Raw genomic sequence first — 6,529 nt, forward strand, 5'->3', positions numbered from 1 at the left:
AGTACAAGTCAAGATCAAATCCATCAAGTTCAAGAATAAGCTCAAAAGCCCTTGAAATTATTGTTGAAAAGACGAATCAGAGGAATCATATAGATTGTAACACTCATATTCTGAAATCAAATACAAAGATTGTTGCGATATTTTCCTGTCTCGATTATTATTTTCTCGACGCGAATTTTATTGTCTACAACTGCATCCCTTCCTTCGGTAGCTCTTTCGGTTTCTCAAGGATAGAGGTAGCTTAAATGACACATATCAATAGGAGTCCCATGAAATATTTAATATCACACCATATTAAGAGTATCTTTGGGTTGTTTTAGCGCAACAAATCCCGTATTTACGTTGATTAGGGTACAGGTTTGCATCAGGTACAAACACGTTCAGCTTTAATCGAAAAGGACACAAATATTATCTCATTTGAGACATGTGCATCAAGTCAAATGAAGAATCCATGAAACCTAAAGTAAAACTCACATTTTTACCAAACATTAATAAGTAAAAATAGATAATTTGAAGTTGGATATTGATGAAGTAGCAAAAATAATGAAAAAGGTGTTGGATATATATTATTAACCACGTGTTTGGATGTAGTATTTATTATAGAATAATTTTTTTTAATAAAGATTTAAGTATCATGTACTAGTATGTGTGTCCTTTACTTATATAGTGAATGATTTAGTGTATAGAGTTTAGCTTATACACGGAAGATTAAATCATCCGTTCTTATAAGTATGAAGTTTATGTTCACAATCTAAGATGGAAATTGGACAAAGCTATCGGTATGATTGTACCACAAGATTATATATAATGTATCTTCATTATGGGAACGGTATAGTTCCGTCTTCTTGTGCTAGTACATTTTGTATGTATTGAACGGACTAAGTAGAGATAAGTGTTTTTGTACTGAATATATAAAACAACCTCTCTAGCTCATTAAATGTACTTATACTCTTAATCTTGATATGATTTGTTCATTATTTTGATTTATTAAAAGGTACGACTCAATTGTGAGTCTATGTATTCCTCGTAAATTGGATAATGGCAAAATACATTTGTGAAATAATAATTAGTTGCTAGAATCCAAGTCTCGCCTTTGAGATTGATGATACCCCTTTATGGATGCTTATAAGTCTCATGTGAAAACCCTGCAGGTGAATTTTGTATCGGTCACATGATATAAGTTAAGCGGAAATATAAAGGATTCAATTAGTCAATGAGTTAAATTGTCAGTAATTTAATTTAATTGATTGGTATCTGTAATCTTAAGATGGAGATTTAAATAAGTTTTAATGTATGATTTTAAAATTGAACTGAGGAGTGCAATTACAATTTTTTAGTGGAATAAATTGTAATTTATTGTGGTAGGATTAATTCATTCATATTCCGAATTAATACCACAATTGGAAGCCCCGTTAATAAATCTGTAGTCCCTGCTATGCCTAATTGTTCTTGGACTTGGAAAATAATATTCTTGGGGGAAAAGCAAGCCCACACGTTTTTGGACTAGGGTTTGCACCCTAAAACGTGGATATATATAGTATGCTTTTCAGCCCTAAGAGGGACACTTTTTTTGCTGAGTTGTAATGCTTGCCCACACAAGTATTCACTGTCTAAAGGCTAGTTAGGTTACATAGCAGAATATTGCAAACCGTGGAACTGAAGGGAGATCGCGTGGATGCTTGAAGGTTCGATTTACAGTCGCGATCACGCTTCAAGAGATAAGTATCAATTTTATGTTTGATTAAGATCTTGATTATGTGTTATTTATATTACATGCAAATTAATCCTGGCTATTTGTTTCCGCTGTTTATGCCTCTATTCCATCAAAAGGAACCTGGAAAAATCCAAGTTTTTGCAGCCTCCGGATTAGTGATGGCAAATGGGCGGATTGGGTCGAATTTGGGCAGGTTGAAAACAGGTTAAGCAGAAATGGGTTGCGTTGCAACTCGCCCATATTTCTACGGGTAAAAAACGGCTTGGGTAAAAAATAGGTTTGACCAATTTTATCCATTTTATATGACAAAAGAGTAGGAGCTGAATTGTAGGGATCTAATAGCTCAGTTGGTTGGCTACCTGAACTTTCACTTTGTTGGTGAGGGTTCGAATCCCCACGTTGTAATCCCCTCCCCCATTTCCCCTTCCCCTAGCCCCAATGTAATTAAAAAAAAAAAAAAGAGTGGGAGCTGAACTTTTGTAGGTGTATCACAAAACTTTCTTTAAAGTATCAGACATTGCCAAAATCTCAAAGATTATACTGCACTTATTTGTCTTAAATGGTAAAAAATTCCTCTCTTTTCATCCCAAGTTAACAGAGGTGTTTGACACTAAAAGAAAACATTCACTCTAGCAAAATTTCAAAAAAATAAAATAAATAAATAATACATAAATGATTCAACTTTCAGTCCCTGGATATGCACATTGTTATTTCTAATGGCTAAGGAAAAAGTAACACTCAAGTTTGCAAAAAGTATCACTCTCTCTCTATATATATATAAATACACTATGTGAACAAACTAACAAAGAATATTAAAGTATAATTAGTGATATATATTATGTAATTATGGGCACTTGAAAGTTTTTTAGGGTAACATTGTTTCAATTGTTAGAATATAATTCCGTGGAAAGATAATAGGAAATTATTTTTTAAGTTTAACAAATTTCATAATAGTGGTTGATAAGATTTTTAATTTAGTAAAAATGAAAAGGAGATAAAATTGTGCAATAGATGGGCTGATAAAGGTAACAGGTTTTCAATTATACACACTTCCATTCTTCACTGTAAAAGCACATTACATATAAAGATAATTAATATACTGTAAAAACAAAATAAAATAATGTAGGCTAGTCTTTATAGGATGAAAGAGTACTAACTAATGGTAAGAAACAAAAATCATGGAAAAAATACTAGGCATAGCTACCTCTAAGAGGTAATTATTGATAATAACTACCTTTTAATTTATTTATATTTAGTAGCTACAGTGATTTTATAAATTATCATTCGTAGTTATACTAAATACATTAGGTTTATGACTTCTATTTCTTCCTCACCTCTCTCCTCTAGAGGCGGGCGTTCGGGCCATCGGATTGGATATGAAATTTTCAGTTTGGATATTCGGTTTTCGGATTGAAGAAATTACAATCCAAATCCAATACCAATAAGTTCAGATTGGATTGGATATTTTAAGTTCAGTTTCGGATTATTCGGTTTGGATATTTCGGATTTTCGGATTCGACTCTTGAGACATAAGGCAAACTTATTAGAAACAAAATTCATATGCTAGTTCGACATAGGTAAATCTAAATATTAATTGCTCAGCAAAAAAAGCCTTCCAGTTCAAATTAGGATTAACAAATCCAAGTCATGTCCAACATAGTAAATCCATACCAAATAAAAGCATTCTGGAAATGTAACACCTCGTAGCTTCGGGCAAAGGTTTGACTCGTAAGATGATAATATAATGGAACCAATATGAGGGTTATAAGAAGTGTTTTGAAAACTAATAAAGTCATAAGAAATGTCTTTGGGCAAAGCAAAGTTGAAAGCCACTCTACGAGGCATGTTTGCAAGTGAGTTTGTAAAAGGTCTTACTTCCAACGACCATAACGCCTTTATTAATTAGGAATTTTGGAAAACTTCCTAAATGAAAGTTGTATCCCTTTGAAATACATTTCCAACGGTATATTATGGGGGTCAAGGGGACATATGTACAAAAAGTTATGACCATTTTACTGAAGGATTATATAGCAGTCCGCTCACTGGTCATGTTATACGAACTAGTTATACGGTCCATATAATTTTATACGGACCGTATAATTCGTTCATATTTCATGAAATTTCAAGTCGACATTCTGTTTTGCGCCATGATAAAATATGGTCATATTATACGGACCGTATAACTTTATACGGACCGAATAATATGTCCATATAATTTCCGCCTCACTTTTGTATAAATTCAAGCCTTCAGTTCTTTTATTTCATTATTCACAATTCCAAGCTCTAGCAATAATCCAAAACATCAAGGTAAGTCAATCCAAGCCCTTCCAACTCAATTCTATCATATACTCTAATAATCTAAGCAAGAAATCATTGTTCCTAATCTAGGGTTTTCAAGAAAACCCATCTCAAGGTTCAAGAATCAAGATTTAGGAAATCTTCTCCAAAATTCAAGTCTTTAATTCAAGTTTTGGAGCAATTAAGGTATGTAGAACTTCTATCCACATGTGGGAATCTCTATGTTCTTCCCCATGCTCTGTCTCTTGATATCCATGAAGATCAAATCCTAGGTCATTAAATCCAACATATTGGTAACCTGTATTTATGTACATGAATTTTGTATCTATATTCGTTATTGTATTCCTAATCTTCCATTACGGTTATTAGGAACCCTAGCTTAATCCATGAATCATGAATTCTTCCTCATGTGTTCTCATTATGTTTATATGAAACTTTATGATTTTTATCTAGCAAGTTACAAGCATGTTTTCTAGTCAATTATATATATAATTATGAACTATTGTTATTACTCATGAATCAAGAACATGTTTGCAAGACCATGACAAGTTATCTCATGAAACCATGTTACAAGATATTTCATGAAACCATGTTACAAGTTATTTCACGAAAATCATGGGCTTCTTAGCCAACTATATCATGTTCATGTTTTTTACGAGTTGCTTAGTTAACCGAGAAGGCTCAGTAAAGCCTGAAACTACGTAGCCACTGTAGGATAAGGGTTGTCAGAAAGGAGGCAACACCTTCATTATGCAGTTTGGATCCTTACATGCTTATTATTACTTAAATCTCATATCCCTGGCAAGGTGTGAGTGTTCTGCTGGTAAGACGCAAGTACCAGACCATGTTGTCGGTTATACTATAGCATTCCCCACGTTACAAGCAGTTGTATATACATGTATTTCCATTGATTTATTGTTTTCAGACTTTATTCACGTTTCATGCTCATGTTCAAGTTATATTCAGTTTCAGTTCATGTCCTATACCTATGTTGTGTCATGTTCTTTATTTCAGTAGGTTTTACATACTAGACTATTCACCATGTACTAACGTCCCTGTTGCCCGGGGCCTGCACTTCACGGTGCAGATACCGGTTTTCAGGAGCATACACCTGCGCAGTAGGATCACCTCAGTTATCAGCTTATTGGTGAGCCCCACTTCTCTCGGGGTTCAACATGGAGTCTGCACTAGTATTCAGTTTATGGTAGTCCAGGGCACTGTCCTGGTAATTAGTATGCAGACATGTTTTAGAGGTTTCATAGACAGATGTTAGTTCACGGAGTCAGTTATGCTTTTACGTTTGCAGACTATTACGTTTTCATGATTTTTCATGCTATGAGATTACTTCAAGACTTTATTCCGCAATTACGTTTTCATGATTCATTTAAATTGCATCATATAGATTATGTTGTTTTGATGCCCATGTTGACAAGCAAGCCATGAGGTTCGCTCGGACACATGCAAGCAAGGCCCGAGTGTCGTGTTACACCCAAGCCATGGTTCGGGGCGTGACAGGAAAAGTGGAAATGAACAAAATAAAATCTAAGTAGTCATCTGAAAAAATAACAAAGAACTCTGCCATGGGTGACGCTAACGTGAGACTTTTGAGACTTGAGAAGTAAGAAAACCCTATATTATATATGATTTAGTAGAGAATTGTATATTGGATTTAATATTTTAATGGGTAGGGCCTTAGGTACTAATCTTTGAACCTTTAGAAACTAGACTTATTAGTACTGGGCACATATGATATATGTAGGTCTAGATAAAAGGTAAAAAAAATTTGAATTTTCGTATATCCAAAAATCCATTGTACTAAATCCATATCTAATCCGAAATCCATAAATTTTAAAAATAAAATCTGAGGTCCAATCCATAATCCAATATCCAAACCAAATATTTAAAAAGTTCGGATTTCGGTTTGGCGCAAACTGTGCCCACCCCTACTCTCCTCCCTCACCTCTCTCGCTATTCCCTCTCTCTCCCTTGACTCTCACCTCCCTGTCTCCTTTGCCTCTCTTCGATGCCATATGGTGGAGAAAGTCCTTCCGATATTCCCACTATCGACGAATAGAAGGACATCAACAAGTATACGTATTGCATAAATTGGATCTGGACAGAGATACCATCTCTGGCCGGAATCTGGACGATAACACCATCTATTGCCGAAGTCTGGACTCCCTCACTCGTGTCTTCTCCCTCACCCCTTGGCAGCGCCGTCGTCTAGCTCCGTCGCAACCTACCCCGTCGTCCTTTCGGTATTCCCACTGTCGGTAAATAAATAGATATCAGCAAGTATACGTTATTGCATAAACTGGATCTGGACGGAGATACCATCTCTGACCAGAATTTGAGGGTACTAGATGTATTTGATTGTATTTTAGGTAAAACTAGATGTATTTGACTAATTTCCATTCAATTCTTAAATGCATTTGATTGTTTTTTCCTCAGATCTTAGTGTATTTGAGTGTATTCGTTAGGCCGAAATCAACCAAATATAGCCGAATACACTCTATA

This window comes from Lycium barbarum, chromosome 2 (assembly GCF_019175385.1).
Source record: "Lycium barbarum isolate Lr01 chromosome 2, ASM1917538v2, whole genome shotgun sequence".
NCBI lineage: Eukaryota > Viridiplantae > Streptophyta > Magnoliopsida > Solanales > Solanaceae > Lycium > Lycium barbarum.